The sequence below is a fragment of the Xyrauchen texanus genome, chromosome 24, assembly GCF_025860055.1.
Source record: "Xyrauchen texanus isolate HMW12.3.18 chromosome 24, RBS_HiC_50CHRs, whole genome shotgun sequence".
Lineage (NCBI taxonomy): Eukaryota > Metazoa > Chordata > Actinopteri > Cypriniformes > Catostomidae > Xyrauchen > Xyrauchen texanus.
In genome coordinates this window covers 19033015-19059749 of record NC_068299.1, presented here as the reverse complement: position 1 = coordinate 19059749, position 26735 = coordinate 19033015, and the positions used below count along the sequence as shown (strand labels likewise).

The 26735-nt window shown below is 38.5% G+C and overlaps 1 long non-coding RNA gene across 1 annotated transcript; it reads left to right on the top strand.

The window, feature by feature from the left end:
• Nucleotides 1-1283: 1283 nt before the first annotated feature.
• On the top strand, nucleotides 1284-26317 carry LOC127618048 (uncharacterized). The gene is made up of 4 exons (XR_007967397.1): nucleotides 1284-1392; nucleotides 20609-20688; nucleotides 23500-23916; nucleotides 25871-26317. It is a non-coding gene; the product is annotated as an uncharacterized LOC127618048 (long non-coding RNA).
• The last annotated feature ends 418 nt before the right edge of the window (nucleotides 26318-26735 follow it).

Here is a 26735-nt window from a genome sequence, read left to right as displayed (position 1 = left end):
AAACAAACATAAACTCGCTGATATATTTGCATATTCATGTGGTGAATTTTTTCCACTTCGGAAGGTGATGAGCCTTGAAGTTATTTATAGTCTTTGACAGTGTGCATCTTTCAGTAAGTTCACCTTTTCTTGTTTTGGCTCATTTAACACACACACGCACGCACGCACGCACGCACGCACGCACACACACACGTAGTGTTTCCATGTTTTATGGGGACTTTCCATAGACATAATGGTTTTTATACTGTACAAACTTTATATTCTATCCCCTAAACCTAACCCTACCCCTAAACCTAACCCTCACAGAAAACTTTCTGCATTTTTTAATTTTCAAAAAACACAATTTAGTATGATTTATAAGGTGTTTTCTTCATGGGGACTGATAAAATGTCCCCACAACGTCACACATTTTGGGTTTTACTATCCTTATGGGGACATTTGGTCCCCACAAATTGATAAATACACGCTCACACACACCCACACAGACACACACAAACACACACCTTGTTATTAAAGCATTCCTGCTCTTCTTTAAAGCTTAACAACACTGCTACCAGCTTTTCAAACCAATAAACCAGAAACCTCACCAACACCCACAGATACAGGCTCTCTCTTACACAGTGTGCCGTTCTTCTCTGATCCTCAGCGCGTGAGGCTGTAGTGTATGAATGTGTCCACCAGGGTGTGTTTAAACAGTCTCATATGCCTTTTTACATAATATTTTTATTTTTAACCAGAAAATTATACAAAATACTTACCCCCCCCCCCCACACTTTAGTTTAATAAAAAAAATGCTATTTTAATCTGCCACTAATATGTTTTTATTCAGTAACTTTGAGGTTCCATCAATAAGGATATGCCTCTATCATCACCAATAGAGGTCTGTACCAATCCAAATAATCACCAATCCAAAGCATAGAGACTGCTGAAAGAGGGAATGTAAAGCCACTACCTGTATTTTTTCTAAACTCCATATAAACAGTTTATTTACATTTTATCATCAAAATGGTGTTTAAATAAATGAATTCTTAAAAACTTTAATAAAAATATAACAATTAATTTTCAACATAAGTTTGAATAATTTTTTTCAATTAAAATTCATAAATAGAACCTCACAGCACAATACAAATGACAAAATTGGGTTTATATATTTTGTAAAATAAATTGATTTAAGTGAATATTGCATAACTTTACAATAATTATATATTTCTGTCATACTTTTTCCTATAAATGTAGCTTTTATTTTGACGGAGCTTTTATTTTGAAGTGTTTCTGTGTTGTTTTGACAAAGGAGCTCTTACATTATGATAGCGGATTCCCACTCTGGAAAAGCCGGGTGCAACATGACTTAGTGATTATTGAAACGCAAAAGGCTGCTATTTAATCAAATAAGTAAGTACTCTGTACACACACACACACACACACACACACACACACACACGCAAAGTATTATAAACTAATGGACAAATACACACAAATGAGCCACTCAAGTTCAGACCCAGCACAGACATATAGTAAAAACAGCCCAGATTCACAAAAATACAATTTCTTGGAATGAAGCCAAGTATTAGTGAGGCTTTTTTGTAAAGCTTTCAGTTAAAAAGCCATTTATTGGCAGGAGTGGGTCAGAACTGCTAAAATAAATAATGGTTTAGGGAGAGAGAACATTCCTGTAATTACATCTGTCAGCTGACACGGAGCCACCCTTACTGCACTCTCTCTCTCTCTCTCTCTCTCTCTCTCTCTCTCTCTCTCTCTCTCTCTCTCTCTCTATCTATATATATATATATATATATATATATATATATATATATATATATATATATATATATATATATATCTCATTGTCTTTCTATTAATCAGCTTTCTCTCACTCACCCCGCCACATTTTTCATTCATAATTTGTCTTTTTATGTGACACATTTTATTGAATAATTACAACAGTGTTGCTGCAGAGTTCACAGGGGTCAGTGATCTGCTAACTCCTCCACACAGGGGTGTGGACAGGCAAAATCCTCACTGTCACTAATAACACTCACACTAAATGTGCAGTATGATTCTCTTTTTATGTGGTACATAAAACATGCAGGTAGCTCTCTATGTGTATTAAACATATCACAAGAGGTGGGTAGAGTAGCCAAAAATAATTACTCAGTAAGAGTAAAAAGTATCAAATTAAAAGAATACTCAAGTAGCGAGTAACTAGTTACTTTCATATGTAACATCATGGATGTTTACTCCCCAATATTCCATTACATAATATACAATTAACATGCATTACATATGTAGAATGTGACAATACAAGATCCACATTACAGAGGTAGGACTGGTCTTCCAGAAAAAGATGATACTTCCTGGACCAGGGCTTCCTTGGTGACTTGGATTGTATTTAGGACTATAGCTGGCTTCTTTCCAAGGCACACAGTGGACATCTCTCCATACTGAGATAGATGATCACAGACAAGTTTACAATACTTATGCACTAGTATAGTGGTTTTCAGACTAACACTTTTTCACACTAATAGTGATGTGTTTAAGGGTATCTGACATGTCCTGCGATGTGACATACTATACTCTATGTAAAAACCACTTTACAAAAGCATTTTCCTAGTTGTAACTGAGGTACTACATGGAAGATTTGTGTGTTTAACAATTATTTTGTCACACTGCAAGACCATAGTGTGGGTACATTTGATGAGTTATTGGCCCTTTGATATACAGTTTTGCTTACAAATTTGTTCTAAAATCTTGATATTGATAGAAAATAAAAAAATACAAAAAAAAATAAAATACATCGACACCATTATGTGTCAATACCCAAAATCATACACTGTGTTTACACACACACACACACACACACACAAAAATGTTTTATCCTATTACTGAGACATATGCATTTCAATTTCTTAAACAAAATTCAATCAAATTAAATTGTGCTATGTTTAACAAAACTTAATAAAATAAAACCTTTTAATTTTGTTTTATTAACAAATTTCTCAGTTCAATTTGATGAAATTTTGTTATGAAATTGAAATGCGTTAAACTTAAAATATATTTTTGAACAATATTCTGCAGGCCCAATCATATATAATGCTGAAAAAAAAGAAGCATGATCATGCTTTATTAATTGTCACCTTCGCTTTTACTTTTTAAAGTCCTGCATGGATTCTTAGTTCAGTGTAATTACAGTATTTTCAGTCTAGAAAGAATTTAGATAATTAGTTCTGTACAGTTAAGTGTAAACTACAACATATCTCTGTATTTGGAAGCGTGTTTGGCATATTTAAGTTTGTTCTCTGTTGTCCATGAGAATAACATGCCACATCTGTCAAATGCAAAGTTGCTGTGCAGTGTGCATGCACAGCACGCCTGCGCAGGTAAGAGCAGCCATAGACCTTATTCACGCTAGTGCAATCTTTGTTTTTTAATGGGAATGCAACAAGGCTGTGAGGGATAGACTTGCAGTCTCTTCAATGGGCTGTACTGCAGTTTAAAGAGTGTTTGGATCGTTCCGCAGAGAAAACGTCTCGGGTTACTTTACTGTAACCCTTGTGCCCTGATAAAAGCGGAAAGAGATGCTGCGCTGAATTAGCGCTTTGGGAACAACTTTAGGTGTGACCAGCTGTGAATATGTGTGCAAAACGTCAATGAAAATGTACCAGAATTTATAGCCTCTGCCGGTGACATCATTGGACGCACCTGTAGCAGGGCTATAAATAGATGTGTCACAGGTGCATCGTCAGGTATTTTGTCTGAAGAGCAGTCCTGGGGCATCCCAGTGTGGCAATGAAGGGCAGCGTCTCATTCCGCTTTTATCAGGGAACAAGGGTTACAGTCAAGTAAACCGAGATGTTCCCTTTCAAAAAGCTACACTTATGATGCTGCACTGAATTAGTGCTTTGGAAACGAGAATACCCACGCCGCCGCACTATGGATGTCCGGACACCTTGCGGTTGTGTAATGTGCTCACAAGAGCACGAGATGTCTCAGACATGAGCTTGTGATGTCGACTCAAGGACATAAGAGCCCGGAGTGGCATGAACATCCAAACTATAAAATCGAATGAATGTGTGTGGAGAGGACCAGCCTGCCGCATCACAAACATGCTACAGAGGGACACCTCTAGCCAAGGCTTTAGAGGAGGCGACCCCTCTGGTAGAGTGAGCCCTGATACCTACTGGCAAAGCTTGACCGCACGTCCCTCACCCAATGTGACATAGTTTGCTTGGTGGTGGCCGCCCCCCTGTTGCGGCCCCCATGGCAAACAAATAGTTGCCCTGACTTACAGCACTGGCTAGTGCGGTGGACATAAGTCTGAAGGGCATGGACTGAACAAAGTCTGTGAAGTCTTTCCTGCTCCAGCATTGTAAATGGCGGGGAGCAGAAGGCTTCGAGTGTGACCGATGTAAGGTCGAGAAAGGCACCTTAGGCGGGTAGTCAGGATGAGGGTGCAAAATTACTTTAGCCATTCCTGGGGTAAAATCTAAGCAGGCTGGCAAGACAGACAGAGCCTGTAGATCCCCAATTCTCTTTAGAGAGGTAATCACCATAAGAAAAACCTTCTTGAGAGTCAGAAGTTTATCAGACACTGACTCTAGAGGTTCGAAGGGGGTCTCAACCTGACCCTCAAGGACTATTGCTAAGTCCCATGAAGGGGTCGTGGTCCTAGCAGGAGGCCTCAGTCGCATAGCTCCACGAATGAAGCAAGCAAGTAGAGGATGTCTCCCCAACGGCACCCCGTCCATCAAGGCGTGGCAAGCCAAAATGCCGGCCACATAGACCCTGAGTGTTTCCCTGCAGAAAGTGCAGAACTGAAGCAATCTGGCAGTTAACTGGATCTGCATTTTGTGCACTGCACCATCTTTCAAAGACACCCCATTTATTGGCATATATTCTTCTGCTAGAGGGAGCCCTAGCACTTAAAATGGTCTCGATAACCTCAGGTGAAAACCCAGTGTCCCTCAGTTGGTACCCTTCAGGGGCCAAACATGAAGGTTTCCACTGCTTGGGCCAGGGATTAAATATTGTCTCCTGAAACAGAAGATCCCTCCTGTCCGGAATCGCCCAAGGTGAGCCGTCGAGGAGAGACATTATCTCCGAGTTCATACCCCGGTCAGCCAGTGCATAAGGGGCAGGACCCTATCAGTAAGGGGCAGGACCCTTCCTGGCGAACTCCTGGCCAAGACTCCCGGGAGAAGAGAAACCAGGGGAAATGCATACAGACGCATTCTGGGCCATGTATGCGCCATCACGTCCAGACCCAGGGGGGCTGGGTGACTCAGAGAGAAGTAGAGGGGACATTGTCTGTTGAGAGGCGAAGAGGTCCACTCCCCCGTCGGTATTTTCTGTCTGGACAGTAAATCTGCTCCCATTCAGGCATCCAGGGATACAAGCTGCTTGCGTAACCCTTATCAGCCTAGGGGATTGGCCCTTAGATGAAATCCCCTGGCTTTGAGCCACAACTGAAATGGTCTTATGTGCAAAAAGGCCCAAAGGGATCACCGAGGACGCAGTTGCCTTGAGACCTAGTAGTCATTGATACTGACAAACAGTGCACCTTGCTTGATTAGAGCGGAAGAAAATTGTTCCCGCATTGTGATCAAATTCCATATGATCCGCAGATAGGTAGTTTTCTGAGTGGGAAAGAGAATCTTGAACTTGAACGCCCTCGTAGCAATTCAAGCTTCCAAGGTCAAAGATCGGACTCAACCCCCCATCTTTCTTGGGAACCAGGAAGTATCTGCTGTAGTAACCTGACTCTCTCTCTGGAAGGGGAACATGTTCTATTGCCCCTTTAACCAAGAGATTTTGCAGTTCTTTCCACAGTAAACATGCTTGCTCCCATTTCACGGTAGTGGGAACCACGCCGTTGAAACGTGGAGGATGGCGAACAAATGTAATTCTGTAGCCTTTTTCTACTGTTCTTAGGACCCACATAGAACCACCTGGCAGTAGTTTCCACGCTGCCATGTTCTCTGAGATGGGTATCGATTCTAACACTTCCTGTTGAGGGGATGTCAAGTGTCCCATGTCCTGGACTAAGGCAGGAAGCAACGGAACACCCAACATTTCGCTGTTAACCTCTAACTCCCGAAAAACCAGAGGCGGCATGAATGGAGCGGTTTCGTGGGTATGGGGAATGGGGAATGGGGAATGGGGATGGTACTGGTGGATGTTTCATGTGACCCGTCCCAAGGAGGGTTTACCCCCACAAAGCTGGGGTTTTTTTCTTTTTAGAAATAACTGCCCTGAGGTCTTGCTTTGGGGGCTGCTGAGGTCGACGAACTGGACCCCAGTCTTTACGAGGGGGAGCACGATTCGCCACGCTTCAATTTTGAGCCTCCCATCTAGAAGGGGCGGGGCTGGGTGGCCGACGCCCCCTCACCTTGAGTGTGGCAAGGAAGGAATTGCCCGAAGGCTTCATCGTGACTTTTTGCTTCCTGGAACCTGGTGATAACCATATTCATAGCATCACCAAATAAGCCAGAAGGCGAAACCGGGGCATCGAGAAGGAAAGTTTTGTCCTTGTCTCTGATAGGTTAAGCCATAAGTGTCTCTCCGTGCTGACTAAAGCAGACATAGACCGGCCAATGGCGCAGGCCGTCTGCCCGCACTCAGGCCATAGTGTGCAGGTCAGCACCAGCCTGACCTGCTGCCTGATAAGACTTCCCCACAAGCGTATATGTGGTCCTGCACAGCTTTGTGGGGAGAGTGGGTCTCTTTAGCGATGATGCCAAGCCAGGCGAGAGATAACCCGCAAGTGTCTCTTCTACCGGCAGCATCACCGAATATCCCTGAGCCTTCCACGATAGTCGAATATGTCGACGTCGAGAGCACGAACACGGAAGTACAAGGATTCCTCCATGAATGAGAATGCTCGTTATGGAGGTCATAGAAGAAAGGAAGGGACTGATATATCGTTCAGATTGCAATGCCTGCACCCTCCCTGATGCAATGCAAGAGCAGCATGTTCTTCCCCAAACACACAAAGCAAAACTGGTGTGTGTCCATTTCAGCCATAGACCGTAAACATGAGAACACACTGCTTGCTTTGTTTATCAGTCATTCTTTTTCTTTTTCTTCTTCTTTTTTTATTTAAAAAAAAAAAGAGAAAGGTTTCTGCACACTGCCTAACAATTCTAACTCCTAACAGAGAAAAGTAGAATGATTAGGACAGGCTCATGAAGCACACACACACACAGAGTGATCTGAAGACAAAAGATCTGACGATTCACCTGTGATGCATCTATTTATAGCCCTGCTACAGGTGCATCCAATGATGTCACCGGCAGAGGCTATAAATTCCGGTCAATTTTCAATGACGTGTTGCACACATATTCACAGCTGGTCACACCTAAAGTTGTTCCCAAAGCGCTAATTCAGCACAGCATCGTAAGTGTAGCTTTTTGAAAGGGAACATTGAAATATCTGTCCAAGAACAATCAGTATACAAAGAACTCTAGACAACATGAGTTGTGGAAATTCAGATGTAAACTAGGAGCATTATACAGCTTTATTCTGTTCGTGCCATTGAAGAGGTGGTAAGTCTATACCTCCACAGCCTCATTGTCATTCCCATTAAAAACCAAAGATGGCGCTTGTGTGAATAAGGTCTGCCCACTCTTCCTCACCCAGTCCATTTCAGGTAAGGTGCCCAATGAGACAGGATAAAGGGGGGGGCACGATTAAATGGTGGGAATAATTAAAGTCTTATCGCTGTTTATTCATAGATTTCAAAACATTTTTGGGTTGATGCCAAATCCCCACCGTGTTCATTCCCCTCTGAGTCTCGCTCCTGCTTTCCTCTGCCTGCCAATCATTCCTCTGCCCACGAGGCTGAACGCAGGCCTCTCCAAAGGGGAAGCATTAGCAACACCACTTTGGCTCTCCTCTGCAGATTTGTTTATTCCTGTCTGCCGAAATCTGATGCATTTTAATATGATTAAAATTATATATTATATTTGATTATATTTAATATGGCTATTCCGCTTGGTATAGACATTTTATTTGAAAATGTTTATTTACACTTTAAGAGGTTGTTTTGTCACAATTTGATCTTCCAGTAAGTTTTCCATAGATACTGTGTTGACCTACAGAGCCCACACAATGATTAGAGTGATGCATATATGTTTGTTTGTGTCTGCATTGATGGTGTTGTTCAGGGAAATCAGCCAGGTGGCAGGTCCTTTGTGAGGGTGATGGTTTGTTTTGCAAGACTGCTCTCACAGATTAGCTACACTGCAGCCTGCTATTACTTGTGGTGAATCCTATTAAATAAATCAAGTGTAAAACAGTGGGTACTTGCTATCTAGCAAGGAGTAATGCTTTACACACTTGATTAGCTAGTAAATACACAAGCAGATGCTCAATATCAACAGCCAATTAGCTAGCAAGACTGACTAGCTAGTGCTAATGTCCAGTGCTAGTGCTGATGCTATTTTCCCCTTACCTGTGCTCTTTTATTCCTTCTTGTTAACTGAAGGCAAATCTGATTGATGTTCCAATTTAGCTTGCTAGCTAGTGATCTAGCTAACGACAGCTAGTAAACTGGCTAACGATAGTTTGACTAACTCACTAGCTGGCTGCCGACTAGATTTGATTTCCTCTCTGCTGACCCGCATTGCACTGGCTGGTGAGTCCCAGCAGTTATTAAGCTTTTTGCAACATGTAGAATTGACCATCACATCCTCACCTTGCTGCATTTTATTCAAGTTGGAAAGTCTGATTTTCCAACTTCCTTATAGGAAAAGTGTAATGGAAGGCCACTTCAAGTAGGAATTCTAACTGGGAAACTTGTGTGGAAAGTTTCAACTCATGTGCCCTAAAGTGGAGACAGAAATATCATAACTAGAGTTCTGAGCACATGAATGACCCTGTGAAGTCGTATTAATGTGTGGGAAACTCAGAATTCTAGATGATAAACAAGTTTCTGAGTTGGGACATTAGAAGGGGCGTGTCGACATGAAAGATGATGAAAATAAATTATTTTGCAAAATGATTTTAACTTCTGTAATTTGTTTCAATAATATTCATTTGTTATATATAACAGTCAACTAATTATTTTAAGCAAATAAATGAATAATATGTTAGATACCATGCATTAATAAATCATATATATATATATATATATATATATATATATATATATATATATATATATATATATATATATATATATGGTTACAGTCTCTGGTTACAGTCAAACACCTGCTAAGCTAACAGGAGTGTTGCAGTTCAGTTTCCTTACACATCATCTTCCGAGCATCTGGCAATGGAATGCCTTTATGGTTGGAGATTGGAGATATCAGTAAGGAATATCTCACATCCGAGTTGAATGGAACGCAGCATGTCTCCATATTTCCTTGGAGGAACACAGAAAATTTGCTCACCCAATGCTATATGGAGTCGTTCTCTCTGATATCTGCAGCTCACATGCATGAAAGTTGGCGTATTTAGAAAATTCACAAATTCTAAACTTAAATGTATTTAAATACAAAGATAAATACAAAGGACTCTGAAATACAAAGTACAAATACTATTTTGTATTTCAATATATATTTAAAATACATGTGTTTAAATACTACCCATCCCTAGTTGGCGGTATGGTTCTATTCTGGGCAAACTAAACTAATGGTAAAGCTGTCATACGAGATGTGGAGCTGGGGATGGAGGTGGGTGTTAATTGCAGCTTGCATCCATGTTATGGAAAGGCAGTTGAGAGAATGAATGAAGGGAGCACTTATTTGGACCACTTTGATTGGAGTCTGAAATTTATTGGTAGATGTCATGATCATCTGAGCATCAGCTGATTGCAAGCTGACTAACATGACCATTCTGAACTGATATGGAATAAAATCTTTATGATTAACAGAATGTCAGCAGCAGTTACCATTCACTTTTATTGTATGGACAAAAGAAACAATAAAATTGAATGGTGACATACAGTAGCCTATCATTCTGCCAATGCTTTCCTTAAGCATTTTGCAGAAGAAAGAACGTCATTTGAGTTCGTAATGACATGAGGGTGAAAAAATTATGACAGAATTCTCTTTTTTGGGTGAACTATCTCTTTAACAAAATTAACCAGCAAAATAAACAGGGAGACCATGCTGGAGGACCAGCTTTTTTCTTTTGCTATTGAAAAGCATGGCTGTGCTGTTCCACCAGCTAGACATCACCAAACCATCACTAACCAGCATAAGCCAGTCTGAACCAGCATGGAAATCCAAGCTATTACATGGACTTCTGTAGTGAAGCCAAATGTTTTAAAAAGAACATTCCCAAGGCAAAGCATGTTGCATTGTTGAGCTGTACGTCTCTGAGAGAGTGGAATATGATGATACGTTGGATTGATTCAGGTACCATATGTAATTCAGAGCCCTGAAGGCCTGCAGTCTGCACAAAAAGAACAGACTTCTGAGTCTCTTTGATCTTTCCAGCTCCAGGTCTACTGCACCAGGAGAGCACAAGCCCTGAACCCACCCTAACGATTGCATTTGTTTCTTGCCACCACTGGATGAGAGCATCATCCTAACACTGATGAAGATCTGCAGTAAAATTCCCTCTCAGTCTGAGCGCAGAAGAGTCCAGGTCTCTCTCGGCTCCTCTTGTTCCCCAGGCCCGCTACCAAAAATAGCAGCATGGTGGAATGGACTGTGACCCCCTCACCCTGCAGTGTTAGTCTCGTTTATGGAGCAGATGCCTTTTACCCCTTCAAAGGTTTGCTAATGCTTCCCTGAGGATCAGACCCAAACTGTGCAGAGTGTCCGCTCTACTCCTTTTTGCACATTTCTCTTTCTCTCTTTTACTCTCTATTTCCCTGTCTTCCTCATTCGTTCTCCTCCTTTTTCTCTGTTGCTGCCAGGGGGCAGAGAAATAATTCAAACTCAATGCATATTGCAAGCGCTTTGGTCAGTGCTGCAGCCGGCAAGTAATGACATTAGTTTAGTGAAGTGACCCAGCCGCCTCACACTCCATAATAAATAGCTTGGGTATGAAACAAACTTCGCCTGGGTTTGTTGTGCATACCTTCAGAGCAGAGCTTTAAATGAATTTTCAACACACAAAGATGACAAAAAAGGAGCAGGGAAAAAAAGAAGAAAAAGAAATAGCATCCCTTTAGGTAACAGAATGATTTCTGCGTTGTTTAATATTTAATCACTTTGCCTTCCAACATTTAGATTTCTTTTTGCATATTCTATATAAAAATATATAATTAATGTCTGAGAGGCACATAAAAGAAAACAGAATTCTCACAAGAGCTGGGAAAATCATTTGTTGTTCTGGAGAACAAATTAATGCGGGTGATAAAAGGAGATGCTGCAGCCTTGTTTTATAATTTTTTTTCCTTCTCTTTTTTTTTACTTTATCGTCTACCTTCAGATCTTAGATTCTTATGTTTCGAGGTTGGGTGAGGTTGTTGGTCATTTTGCAGTGTTTTGATGGAACAATTTTTTCCCCTCAGGTGTACCTTTATATGGAGGGCATCTCCAAATCTGTGTTTGTTTTCCACATAATTCAAAATCTCATTAACACATGTTTTTTTGACCCTTGACACCACCATCAATTGTAATGTTTGCAATATTAAACTAACATCTAGCTTCAGTTATGAGGGTGATATAAAGTGAAAAGAAAAGTTCTCCCAAAATGAAAATTCTACTATAATTTACTCACCCTCATATTGTTCCAAACCCTTTTGACTTTCTTATGCGGAACACAAAAAGAGCTGTTTTCTTAATGAATGTCACATCCCTTCATTGCAATACAATTACAGTGGTTAGTGTCTCACTTTAAAGCTTAATAAAGGACCCAAAAGTATAATAAATTTAGTCTTTGCGGCTCATGCATCATACTCTTTTAAAGGGATAGTTCATTCAAAAAAAGAAGTTCTCTCATTATTTACTTACCCTCATGATATCCCAGGTGTGTGAGACTGTCTTTCTTCACTAGAACATATTTGAAAAAATAAATATCTTAGCTCAGTAGGTCCTTAAAATGCAAGTTAATAGAGATTTCTCTTTTGAAGCTCCAAAAGAGAGTCAACATAATGTAAGCGATATGACTAATTAAATAAATGTCTTCTAAAGTGACACAATCACTTTTTGTGTGTAAAAAGATACATGTTTAGTACTTTTTAACTATAATACAATGCTTCATGAGAGGATGGAGTCCACGCGGTCTCTTGTGTGATATATTCATATTGCCATGGATACAGATGTAATCTCACTTTCTCCACTTGGTTGAGACATCCAGGATGAGCACACAAATGCCCCATTGTGAGTAAAAAACAAATCAATACAGATCTATACCAAAACCAACCAAGATACTGTACAGCGTTCTTCCTCCTCAATTGTAAACTGCTCCGCCGGATGTGACGCACTTGCTTCAGTTCTCACGTGTTTCAAATGCCAATGCAATTATGTAACACGTGCGTACTGCTGCTCACCAGAAGCATGATTTAGAGTTAAAAAAATACTTAAATATTTATCTTTTTGCACCAAAAGCGATCGTGTTGCTTAAGAAGACATTCATTTAACCGCTGGAGTCGTATTAATGACGTTTATGCTGACTGTCTGTCATTTTTAGAGCTTCAAAAAAGAAATCTCCATTAATTTGCATTTTAATGACCTACTGAGGTATTATATTTTTCTATTTTTCTTCAAATGTGTTGTGGTGAAGAAAAAAAGTCATACACCTGGGATATCATGAGGGTGAGTAAATAATGAGAGAATTATAATTTTTGGGGAACTATCCCTTTAAAGGCATGCGATGTGGAGAAACAACCCGAAATTCAAGTTATGTTTCATTGAAAATCTTGACATTGTAGATTCATGAATGCTATGTGAAAAATGTTTTCACATTATAAGCATATTCATGCAAGTGAAAACTTGTGTTGTTTAGTGCTAAAAAAACATCTGTGCCACAATGTCAGAATTTTCAGATTTGGTTGAACATTCCTTAAAAACCACATGACATTTTTTTTTGACACTTCTACAAAGCACGTCATATACTCTACTATATGAACATGATTCTTTCTAGCTCTTGGCTTACCCTGCTGTACTATGATTAAAATGACTGGACTGAACTTCTTAACACAGCTGCTTTAGTGTATGCACAAGTCCACAGACATATAGTGTTAGTCTGAGTGTGTCAGACCTGTACTTGGCAACCCCAGTGTGCCCTGCTTCAGCGGATGGCGGTAGTATTTGCTAATCGCCCAATAAAGATTAATCTCCCTCCCTCACCTCTATCCTGTAATGTTGTCACAGCCGCTGAGCTACAATTTTAATAGTTTTTTTTTTTTGCATAACTCTATATTCCTTTCAGCATGGGTCACTAATGACCAGCTGTGAGTGCAGAGAACTGACCCCCCTGAGCAGAATGAGCTGCCTGGCCTCAATCTCAATATGCCGGCCCTTCAATTATCCTTAGCATGCCCCCCGGCGCAGGCCATCGGCCAGTTGCGGGTTTAGGCATGGGCAACATGGGCAGCCATTCGGTGCAGCATCTTGCTGGGGGGCAGAACGGTTCCTCTCTTCTTCAGCACTCCCGCCACTACCATCGGCCCCTCCACCGCCAGTGCCAGCCAACTACCCTGCCACATGCTGCTGCAGAAAAATCTACATACATGCTGAATATTTCCAGCCGCCCTGCCTGCGTGGATCAATGGATAGTTTCGGTCTCTATAACGTACATTAATGTTACCTCCATTATTACAAAAGGTACATTTATAATAAGTCTACATGCATAATAAATTAATCAAAGTTACACTATAAAATATTTCTGCTTAGGAAAACACAGTAAATGCAAATTCATTAGCTGGGGAATTTAGGTTTTTCACCATTGAGCCGAATGGTTTTCAGTGCAGAACCGTGCTGTTACAGTTTGTTTTTACACTGTGGTGCTGCAAAATCAGGATTAGAATGGACTGACTAAGTGACCAATTATGAGTCGTCACATCACTACTCTGTCCTGAATACGAATCAAACTGTGCTGAGAATCCGGTCCAGGAACGGTTTGAAAATTGAACCTTACTGAACCGTGCTCAAGTGGAAATGCTAATGAACCATTCGGCCTGATTATACTTATTTTTTTTTTTTTATACACTAGCAGTATTGTTTTCTTCCTTGGATTATACTTGTATTCTCATTTGTAATATTCAGATTCATATTTGCTTTCAGTAAAAGTATCTGCTTAAAACAAACTCCAAGTATCAATATGAATGCTAAGCTGTAGCTGCTCTGAATTTCTGCTCTTTAGAAATGGGCCCAGACTGATGCTGCCTGATGCAAATTTGACCAAAACAGGCACCAGATATTATTACTGACATTTGGGGCTTGCGGGCTATATAAAGGATAATGGTATGATCAAATGCATTGGCAACATATTTGTATAGAGCACACAACACCATATACTGGGGATAAAATTTGCTACCCTATCAGAGTGAGTATTTAAAAATAGACTTTGTAACTCTCAAAACTCTTTTTACCACATCCTTTAGCACATATAGAGAGAATAAAATTACCAAAGCACTATATCTGATCATGTAGATCCTTCAGAGTGGGCAGACTGTGAAGCTTTTAGTTCAGTCTGCAATGACCAGCTATGGCTGGGTTAATTGTGTCAGGGATTAAAGTGGTCTTTTAAAATGAATTAAACTGAAGCCTATAATAAAGTCTGCAATATCAGTTATTAAAATGAAAAAATATGATTCGATATCTGATGAGGAACATGGCCAGCCAATTGCAAAAAAATAAGTGAGTGAGTGAGTGAGTGAACTGTATTAATATTATGTGTAAGAAAGTCTCTAGAGTAGAGAGACTATTTATGGAACAATATAATGGACTTTTTACCACATCCTCCTCCTAAATAAACATGCAATACATGTATCAGTCTCTTACACAGGGGCTCCTGGGCCAGTCTGACCAGCCATGTGCTGCAGTTCGTAATAAGTGAAGTCCCTTCATTTCAGAGAAAAAGAGATCAGTTGGGGACCATGAAAATAGTGACTGAACAATAGTGAAAGAAAGAGAGAAAAAAGACAGAGATACAGGCATAAACTCACCAATCTGATACTGACCCTTTTCATTAAAACTTTTAAAAATTATGTTTGCCCTTAGAAGATGATAACCTCTACAACATGAGACATAAAATAATAATAGCCATCTATTAAAAAGGGACAAAGAAATTCTTGTCTGAGCTAGAGAAACCCAGTTGGACCATTTTAGAAAATTAATGATATTTTAGAACAAATGAATAATAAATGAAAGGAAACTGAATAATAAATGAGAAAAAAGTATGCTTACTATCAAACAGTACTAAAGGAACATGTAATCCTCAACAAGCTTGGAGAAACAGGGTCAGGTTCAAGCCATTGTAGTGGTGTGCAAAAGCGCAAACAAAGATATCTGCTGTACTCTGCTTTGAAGATAATTGAAATAACTGTGCTTGAAAGGACTCCAGCCTTACAACCTACAACAGAGGCCAGTTTTACATGTTGTTTTTTATTTTCAACAACAACAATGAGATTTGTATGAGTGGCTATGGCTATATAAAAAATCACATCAAATGCAAACTTACAATCACATTCTTGTGTACTTAATGAAGTTCTTAAAAGCTCCATTAAAAATTAAACTAGAGAAAATATGCAAAACGTTTCATGTCGAGGAAAGTTTGCCCATTAAAAGTTGGGGCTTCTTGAAAGGAACCATAAAACAATCTTTTCGTCTGTATTCCACAACATCAGTCTAACACTTATAATGACCAAAATAATGAATTATCACATAACAATCTTTATCAATTTCAACTTGTTCCTAAACCAAATGCTTCATTATTACTGTGGGATATTAACACTAATTTCAATTAGTATTAGTTTAATTATACAAATGAATTAAACATTAGAGAAATAAGCAGAAAGAAGGCCAAACCCTACAGAGATGCTCAGTTCAATATTTGATAGATTCACTAAGTTCAGGCCATAGGAGAGATGCAAAGCTTTCTGAAGTTCTCATCACTGCAATATAAGATTGCTAATAACGAACTCAGAGTGAGTCTTCATATTGTATTACTGTTTTGTGGTGCAATGATACACAGATCAATCTCAGTTATCAAAATGGCAGTATTTTGAACTCTTGCAGGCATGGATGAGATATTGCCCACCTGTTGGTAGGAACATAGAGTTTTATTGAGCCCAATAAACATGATTCTTACAGGGTGGGGTGGTTGCTGACGGGTGGTCTTATTGGAGGGTGTTAAATGGCACATTGGCACTGGGCTGTGGACATTTGTCTGAAGGTTAAAGGCCATCAGTCAGTGCAAACAAATCACACACTAATCAATGGCTTCTTGCTGGAGGTGTGGACGGAGAGTCCATAAGCATTGAGTTTTAGTGGAAACCTGCTGAGCTAGCATGTTGTGAAAACTGTGTTTAATGTGGTAACAGTGTGCCTAACACAATGGTTTGGCTGTTTAACTTTACTGTCTGTATAATACAAAGGTATTTACTGACAGTGTATTCCTTGAATGTCTAGTGTGGGATGCAACATCTAGTAGTCTTTATGATTACAAAAAAAGAGTGTTATAGTGTTGAATTTAATATCTGATGTCTGTAAAATTTTCTATTACATTTATGGTAGTAACAAAAGTGAAAAAGTATTGAAATATTTTGCTCTTTGTGAACAACAACAACTGATGAGATACCAACACCTTTAGATTGTTTTTGACTGTCCCCAGAAGTATATTACACAGATACCAAATAACATGGAAAAATGGCAGTTGTTAACAGAACTCTAACTGGCAGACTGCAGACTCAGTGTTGTCAAGACTGTGGCAGATAATGAATAAATTGTCTGAGTGCCTGAGATGCCAACCTATAAAACCTTCAGCACAGGTTGCGGTTCCTGCTATGTGTGGAGTCAACCACCAGTTCTATGAATGTGATCATGAACTGCTGCATTCCAAAAGTGAACAGTTATAATACTTACAATATTATCCAATTCTGCAGACTCAGGCTGAAAGTTGTGATAAACCTGTGAAAATGTTTTGTCTTGTTTTACAGTAAAAATATTTAAACGTCATTAACATTTTCATGAGAAGGGTCTAAATTCCCCTGTAGTGCCCCCTGGAGTGAGTTATTTTTGCATGTGACACTATCCTGCATCTAGAGGGAGGCAGAGTGTAGACAAGTTTTTTTTATTTATTTTATTATTTTTGATTTCTTGTCATAAAAGAATACCGTATATAATATGGTGAACTTGTGAACAAATGGGTTATGTCTGCTGTACTGTATTTATTTTATTTATTTCATTTTTATATCTGTAAAAACAAAAGAACAAATAATATCAGCAGTCCGATTTGCATATATGCACTGTTTGACTTCAGAGACATTTTGTGTGTGTGTGTGTGTGTGTGTGTGTGTGTGTGTGTGTATGTGTATGACAAGCACTAATGTAAACAGACTTGGCTGCATGCATTGGATAATTGCGTTTTAAACTGTTATCATGGTGCTTTTGTGATAGTTTAGTCTGTTTCAGAAAACAAACATATTATATGCCTGAAAAGACTGTTTGAGTTGCTGTTTGTGTGAATGAAAACCACATCTGCACCTAATCAGCAGACGTGGCTGCATGCATGGAAAGATTGCGCTTAGATAAGATGGCTGTGCACATACAAGCTGTGAACTGTTATCGTGGTACTTCGGTGAAAATGTGGCTGTTTGTTACTTTAAATAAACATATTATGTGCTTGAAAAGACTTGTTTGGCAAATGTCAAATGCTACTAATTTAAACAACTGGCAGCATGCATTGGAGGAAGATCACGTTTGATGTATTGACTGTGTACAAGAGCTGTAAACTTTTATCCTGGTACTATGGTGATGAGCTGGATGTATGCATATAAAATAAACATATTCTGTGGTTTAAAAGACTATTTGAGTAACTGTTTGAGCGAATTAAATTATAGACTCTTGACCAGCGCAGAAAGTGTTGGCACGAAAGCCGATTTGAATCTGGCAGCTTGTAATGTAACTGGCTGTTGCAGAAACACATATGTGTGACACTACTCTGCGGGGCTCAATTATTAACCGTCACACACTGTATGTGTGATGGTACGTATGAAAGGGTTAAAACAAGATAAATTCACTTGGGATGCAATTTCTTTTCATAAGACTTGTTTTCAAAGAATATATATTGAATTTAGTTTATTCCATTGTCAAACTGTTTTAAAAACAAATCTAAAACATGTAGTTAATTAAGTTTATGTTTAAAACCATAAAATCTAAAAAATTTAAATGACATTCTCTGAAAACATAAATTTTCCTTAAGAAGCAAAATAGTTCCTTTAGAATAAAATTGCATAACATATTAAATACTTTTTGTCAGAGACTATATCTTGAATTCAGTTGTATTTTTCTTACTCCATTGTAATTAATTTGCATAAATCTAACAAATAAAATGTATGTTAAAAAAAATAATAAAATCTAAAACAGGTCTTCTCTTGAATCTAGCAAGACAAAAATACTGATGAATTCATTTTTTCTTATGTTAGCATTTAGCACACACCCCTTTTTCACTTGGCCCTGGTGCAGCCAGACATGTCCATGGGCCAATGGGAAACTCACTCCAATATAGGAATGTTAAAAGTAGATAATTGGAAACAGGAGGAAGTCATCCTTACAATAGGCATCTACTGACGCACAGCTAGTTACCAAAAGTGCTTTAATAATTAATATAGAGCCCTTCCCTGTTCGACACTCTGTCTTTGATATAAGGTTACTGTGCTTGGGGTCCTGCTGAAGGACTGGGCTAGTCAAACCTTTTCAAGGCCTTGTCTGTATCTCTCTCTCTCTCTCTCTCTCTCTCTCTCTCTCTCTCTCTCTCTCTCTCTCGCTCTCTCTTGTCCAAACATGCACCCTGCCCTGCATCTTTTCTGTAGCGAGGGCAATCAAGCACAGAAAATACAGTCTCGTTTTGACACCATCAGCAAAATCTTTTTGGCTATTTAATTGGTCTTGCTTATCCAATTATTCCTCAGGTTTCCCATCGTTTCTGTAAATTTCTTTCAGAGAAGAGAGTGTACTGTAAATCGAACTGTGTTTAAGTGTAAGGCCATTGTAGAGTAATAATGGGCCATCATTAGCTAAGTATGTTCAGGATGGGCTGTGTGTGTGTGTGTGTGTGTGAGTGTAATGCTCCCCTGTCCCCTCAGTGGAAGGCTCAGTTTTAGGTATGAGAGAAAATAATTATGGCATAGCTTCACTTTTACAAGCATTCTCAGGATTTAACAAGGTCATAGATGGTCGAGAATAGGGTAGATCTTTGGATGGATCATCAATGCTAAATGCCTGCCAGTTTGTTTGGGGTTGTTTTAAGGCCTGTGGACTATTTATTTCCTTTTGATAGTAGATAGATTTTCTCATAAATACATAGAGGATGATTCTGTAGCCACATCAAGTGTTTCATTGTATCAATTTTGTATTCTGCTGTTGCTATTCACCTACAGTATTAATACATTTACATTTACATTTATGCATTTGGCAGACGCTTTTATCCAAAGCGACTTACAGAGCCCTTATTACAGGGACAATCCCCCCGGAGCAACCTGGAGTTAAGTGTCTTGCTCAAGGACACAATGGTGGTGGCTGTGGGGATCGAACCAGTGACATTCTGATTACCAGTTATGTGCTTTAGACCACTACACCACCACCTTTAATACAATATAAGGAGGTATTTAATGTGTGAATATTAAGGATTTACATGTGTGGTGGTGTCTTCACGTCATCCTTGAACTGCGTTGCAATTAGCTAATTTCTTTAAAACTCTTTGTGATACAGTGGGTTTCAAAAGTCTCATTTCACATTCAAAATCTTTGATATAAATTTTAAAGTTGTATTTATTTATTTTTATTTAATAGACATTTGACATAACATTAACAATACATATTCTGAACAAAATCTAAGACACTAATCAAATAAGCAAATTTGTCAAACCCGTTTGACTTTTTTCATCCGTCAAACTCAGTTTGGAATGTAGAATGCAGTTGGAATGCAGAATATTAGTCTCAGTCAGCATTCATTTTCTTTGTATGGACAAAAGATGCAGGGAAAGTGAATGGTGACTGAGTCTAAAATACTTGGACCTAAAAAAAGGTTAACAACAACTGCTTTACACCATATAACTTAATGGTCATAAATTGTAGAAATTGTGAATTGTGTTTGCATTTGGTAGAGGCAATAGAATGGGAGAATTAGCCCTCTTTGGTGCTCTGTTTCTGTACCCCCTCCCCTTCCTGCCCAGTTTCCACCCAAAGCGATTCCCGGATTGTGGCCATGCTCCTACCTGTCTGCTTAATCTGGGATTATTTTGGGCCTGTAGCAAGATTCCCACAAGAAAGGCCCAGTTCAAACATTTGTTCCCCTCCGCCTAAATGTCATTCTATTGTGTTGAGATATAGACAAGGGATTTTCTGGTGAGCAGAAGAAAAGCATGAGCAGAATTGTGATAGCATTTTAATATCTGTGATGATTGTTGTAAAATATCTCAGTTTTTTAAAACTCATTGGGATGTGTCCATAGAAGTCAAAAAGTAAAAAAAACTCTGTTATCTCTCATAGAATCAGAGATTGTGACAGATGACCTAGGATAGAGTGTTCAATAATGAACAGCAGAGGAGAAGTCTCCCAGCCATAAAAAGGTGAGACAATCTGTGCACAGATGTTGTCTAACTCCATTCTAAGATTTTGGGAATTATTTTATGACTCTATTGGCAGCTTTCAACACATAGGATTATGATATCTGTATTTGTGTGTACGCCCGATTAGAGGTATATACTAGTTTAGAGGCCAAGGGTTTAATTTGGTCTGTCAATGAAATCCTTCTGGAAGTGGTTTGATGTTTTCTGGAAACCTCAATCTCCACCCTCCCGCAAAGACTGCAAAAGTGTAAGAAGAAAAAAACTTTAGACAAGCAAATTTTATAAAAAATAAAAACAAATCTCTCTAAAATTGTAGCCATAGTTGTAGCTGGATGCCGAATAGCGGCACTGATCTCTGCCTGCATCACCTTGGTCTAATGATGGACTACACTCTTAAAATGGAATAGACTTTCAATTAATTGCCAACAAAAGCCTTCATCGGCCAACTAACAAAAGGACAATGCATCTATGTGAACTTCTGCAGTTAATCCAGGCTGACTTTCAAAGACATTAATCATTAATCTTACAGCTCATACAAAATCTTTGTATAAACACTAGCCCTTAACACTTACTTAATTTACTAATTTTAAACCATGACTTGCACTGCACATAAATTACTAATATTGGCATTATATTCATGCTGGTAAGCCAGAGGGGAACTGGCCCCCACAGTGAGCCTGGTTTCTCCCAAGATAATATTTTTCCATTAACCAACACATTATGGAGTTTGATGTTCCTTACCACAGTTGCCTTCGGCTTGCTCACTGGGGTTCTAAATACAATTATGGTAAATGGTCTGCACTTATATAGTGCTTTTTTAACCTTGGCGGTTTTCAAATCGCTTTTCACTGTGACTTATTCGCCCATTCACACACACACACTCACACACCAATGATGGCAGAGCTGCCATGCAAGGCGCTAGCCTGCCATAGGGAGCAACATGGGGTTCAGTGTCTTGCCCAAGGACACTTCGGCATGTGGAGTCATGTGGGCCAGGAATCGAACCACCAACCCTGCGATTAGTGGCCAATCTGCTCTACCACCTGAGCCACAGCCGCCCCAATTATTATTTAGTTATTTATTTTTATACACAAATTACAATCATATTTAATCAAAATACACAATGACAACTCTAAAACTTTATAGATATTACAGTTTCATTTTCTATTAATGCATGATTTTCTGTAAAGCTGCTTTGAAACAATGTGTGTTGTGAAAAGTGTTATACAAATAAAAATGTTGACTTGGTGAACGTACATTTATAGAAAACGATTTTTAATAAGATTTAAAATTTTAGGACCATGTGTGTCGTCCGCCTTTCAGACATTGATTGGGTGAGATGTTGCCCTATTAAAAAGTACTTAGCATGAATGTTGCAGTATAAAACAGATATGAGTAGCCAACTTTGGACACCAAAAAGTTAAATGTTGTTTCCCCTGAATTCTTCAAGGATTGCAGTGTAAACTTACTTTATGAGTAGCACCACATCCTCCCCAACTGTATAAACAACAGAATTGTGAAAATATCAGCTTCATTTAACTATGTATCTTACGTGACTACAACACATAAATAAAATGCAACAGGGCTTCTTAAAACAGCTGGATGTGGAATGATTTTTAAATCAGTGTTTATGGCTCTTGAGCTGATAAGAGCAGGCCTGCGTGTGCACCCAGTTGCGTGTGTATGTCCTTCTGTAATAAGGCTGCTGTCTTTTATTATGAATGAAAACTTCCATTTATGTTTGTTCGAATGCCACATGGTTGACCACAAAACAGAACCCCCAAATCTTTTAAATAAACAGAAAGATTTCAGTTCTGCTGTTGCTTTTGAAATGGTTTTGGAATGCAATTCACGTCAGAAGGTCTGGCTCTGGTTACTGTCACGTCTAGATGTGTTTTTGTTCACTTTTTGTGTTAAAGTCTTTTATTTTGAAATAAAAGACTAAAAGATTTCTCTGTCAAATCATGTGATTATCATGTGTTTCCTTCGTGTTCATGTGTCCTGTTCCCATTGGTTATAGTCTTGTTATTAGTTCTGTTATTTCATTGGTTCATGGTCATTGTCTTGTTATCTTGTTCATTTGTTCAGTCTTATGATTGGTTATCTTGTTCATGTGTTCTCCCAAGTCCATGTATTTATACCTTCATGTTTGCCTTTGTCCATTGTCAGGTATTGTGTGAATGTAAATTTGTAAAGCCAAATTTGGAAGCCAAAGCCAAGTCTAGTTTATGTTTAATTCACGTTTATAGTTAGGGTTACTGGATTCCACGTCTGTAAAATAAAACTGCACTTGGGTTCATAATCACACCATCATCTCTTTGTCTGCCTGTTGCCAGCATTGTTAAAGTTACATGCCTTAATAGGCTATAGTTTTGGCCAACTGATAGAAAACTAATTTACACATTGAAAAGGTGTAAATGTTAACACTACTTAATACATTAACTGTCTTGAATTAACAATGGACAACACAACACCCTTTTTAACGATTTATTAAGTTATGGATAATGCACAGGCATTGCGTCATGGTCCTGATTATTACATGGCTAACTACCAAACAATTAAATAATTGGAAATTAAATATAAATTCACCTTTTAATTGTTTACATGTGAGAAAGAAAGAAATATAAACTTCTAGAATAGAGTCTCTAGAAACAGCTAAATTCTTTCTCGATTTACATCAGTGTTCTGGTGGTGTGTATTTGGCAAAAATGACCAGCTGACTGCTCATTATCCCACTTTATTATAAGACTATTTGCTAAATACTATTGGATTTTTGATTTGAAATTAGTTTTTTTTTATCTTACTTCGCAGAGTAATGAAGTAGAAAAGATGACTCACAATACCAGGATGACTGGTCTGACATCAAATAATCCCCAGATGTGCAGTTACTATTCAGAATTTTCAGACCACTAGAAGGCACCATTGACGTGTATTGACGGGAGTTAAGTAATAATCTTATTTGATGTTAATTTATGCATATACTTACTCACAATTTAGTGTTATGAAATGTATGTTAACATCACTAAGTGAGCTAACAAGAAACAATGCCTCTTTACAGTGTTTTTTTTTTTTCTTATTTAATGTTAATTTATACAAAGGCCTCCATCCATCCATCCATCGTCAACCGCTTATCCTGTGTACAGGGTCGCGGGGGGCTGGAGCCTATCCCAGCTAACATTGGGCGAAAGGCGGGGGACACCCTGGACCATGGTCGCCAGTCCATCGCAGGTTATACAAAGGCCTAATAATTAATTTTTTAAACATTAGCAATTATAGTTCTCTTGTTATTTACTCACCCTTTGTCGTATCAAACTCTTACCTTCTTCCTTCTGCAGAACACAAACTAAGTTATTTTGATGGAGATATGATGTGTATATAACTGCACAATGCATGTCAATGGGTAACAAAACTTCAAGTTCTGAAAAACAACATAAATGTAATCCATAGCACTCTAGTGGTTTTATCCATGTCTTTTGAAGTGTGTACAGCGCTCTGCGCATGCATCAAGTGTGAGGAAGTAATTGAGCTTCAAATCATGATCGTAACTAGGAAACTGCAGATGTCAATATTTAAAGTGAAAAAGGAGTTACATATGGCCTTTTTCTCACCCAAAAACTGATCATATTTCTTCAGAAGACATGGATTAAACCATTAGTCATTTGGATTACCTTCATGATGCCTATGTCCTTTTTAAAACTGGGAAGTGTTATACCTTACTGACTTGCATTATGTGGACAAACAGACATCATATATGTATCAAAATATCTTTGTTTGTGTTCCACAGAAGACAGAAAGTCATATGAGTTTGAGATTTACTAATGCATTAAATAACAATAAAATGTGCATGTGATAATATTAAGAAATGTGTTAGTAGTATATACACTCACCTAAAGGATTATTAGGAACACCTGTTCAATTTCTGATTAATGCAATTATCTAATCAACCAATCACATGGCAGTTGCTTCAATGCATTTAGGGGTGTGGTCCTGGTGAAGACAATCTCCTGAACTCCAAACTGAATGTCAGAATGGGAAAGAAAGGTGATTTAAGCCATTTTGAGCGTGGCATGGTTGTTGGTGGAGTATTTCACAATCTACTCAGTTACTGGGATTTTCACGCACAACCATTTCTAGGGTTTACAAAGAATGGTGTGAAAAGGGAAAAACATCCAGTATGCGGCAGTCCTGTGGGCGAAAATGCCTTGTTGATGCTAGAAGTCAGAGGAGAATGGGCTGACTGATTCAAGCTGATAGAAGAGCAACTTTGACTGAAATAACCACTCGTTACAACCGAGGTATGCAGCAAAGCATTTGTGAAGCCACAACACGCACAACCTTGAAGCGGATGGGCTACAACAGCAGAAGACCCCACGGGTACCACTCATCTCCACTACAAATAGGAAAAAGAGGCTACAATTTGCAAGAGCTCACCAAAATTGGACAGTTGAAGACTGGAAAAATGTTGCCTGGTCTGATGAGTCTCGATTTCTGTTGAGACATTCAGATGGTAGAGTCAGAATTTGGCGTAAACAGAATGAGAACATGGATCCATCATACCTTGTTACCACTGTGTAGGCTGGTGGTGGTGGTGTAATGGTGTGGGGGATGTTTTGTTGGCACACTTTAGGCCCCTTAGTGCCAATTGGGCATCGTTTAAATGCCACGGCCTACCTGAGCATTGTTTCTGACCATGTCCATCCCTTTATGGCCACCATGTACCCATCCTCTGATGGCTACTTCCAGCAGGATAATGCACCATGTCACAAAGCTTGAATCATTTCAAATTGGTTTCTTGAACATGACAATGAGCTTCGTGCCCTGGATGTGCATCCCACAAATCTCCATCAACTGCAAGATGCTATCCTATCAATATGGGCCAACATTTCTAAAGAATGCTTTCAGCACCTTGTTGAATCAATGCCACGTAGAATTAAGACAATTCTGAAGGCGAAAGGGGGTCAAACACAGTATTAGTATGGTGTTCCTAATAATCGTTTAGGTGAGTGTATATATTCATATTAAACAAGACTATAAAAGGTCTTGTTCATTGCAGTGACTAATGCATTAACTTAATGCAAACTTATTGTAAAGTGTGACTATTATTTTTTATTGAACTAGTTTCGTCCAATTTTGCACACTGCATCTTTAAGCTTCAGCCTGTGTTTTTGTATTTGATTTGCAGATATTTGGTTGGAATCAACACACCCACTGGCACCAAGACAATCACAAAAGGCAAAAGAATCGCAAAGGTCTCAGAAAAGAGGAATGACACAGTCATCCCTCTTATATGTACTCTCAGAAGGTTAATGACTGAATAATTTAGGAAGTACAGCAGTTTCAAATGTGTTTAACCAGGACACTTCTTTCAAAATATACCTTTTCCTGGCTAGACATATGCAAATCTCTGTCCCCAAAATATTTGAGTCAATTATGAGTTGTTTGTTGACACATCCACATATGCAGTATGTAATACCTAACCATGTGATTTGAATATGATGTAGTATTAAGTTTAAATTATGTCACTGTGCTTTGCATTTGCTTTTATGACCAAATATGCTGTCAGTTTCAGTAAATGTTTTATTTGCCACAGCTTTGACTTTGGATGTATTTATTTGTTTAAGAAATTTAAATGCTGTTAATTCGAAAAATTTAATGAATTTACAAATAAAATTTGGCAAACAATATATAAAAGTTTATTATTATAGCTTAGAATTGTCCAGCATTTTCACTGTAAAAAGCAACATCTTGGCTTTTAGGATATTTAAAAGATTTTATTGGCAAATCTAGTTGCCAGGTAACTATGTAATTCAATAGATTTACAAAAGATGACTGTAAAGTAGATTACAAGTTTTAATTCAATGTTAGTGTAAAAAAACAACAACAAACTACTGTATTTCACATTACAACAATTAGCTGAAAATTACTTTCCAGTATTAAGCTGTCATTTCTTTTTACAATACTTTATTTGCAACTTTTTTGCCACATAATTCCTGTAAAGTCTATTGTATATTTTTTACAGTGCATCCATTGCATGTACAGCTTTGGAG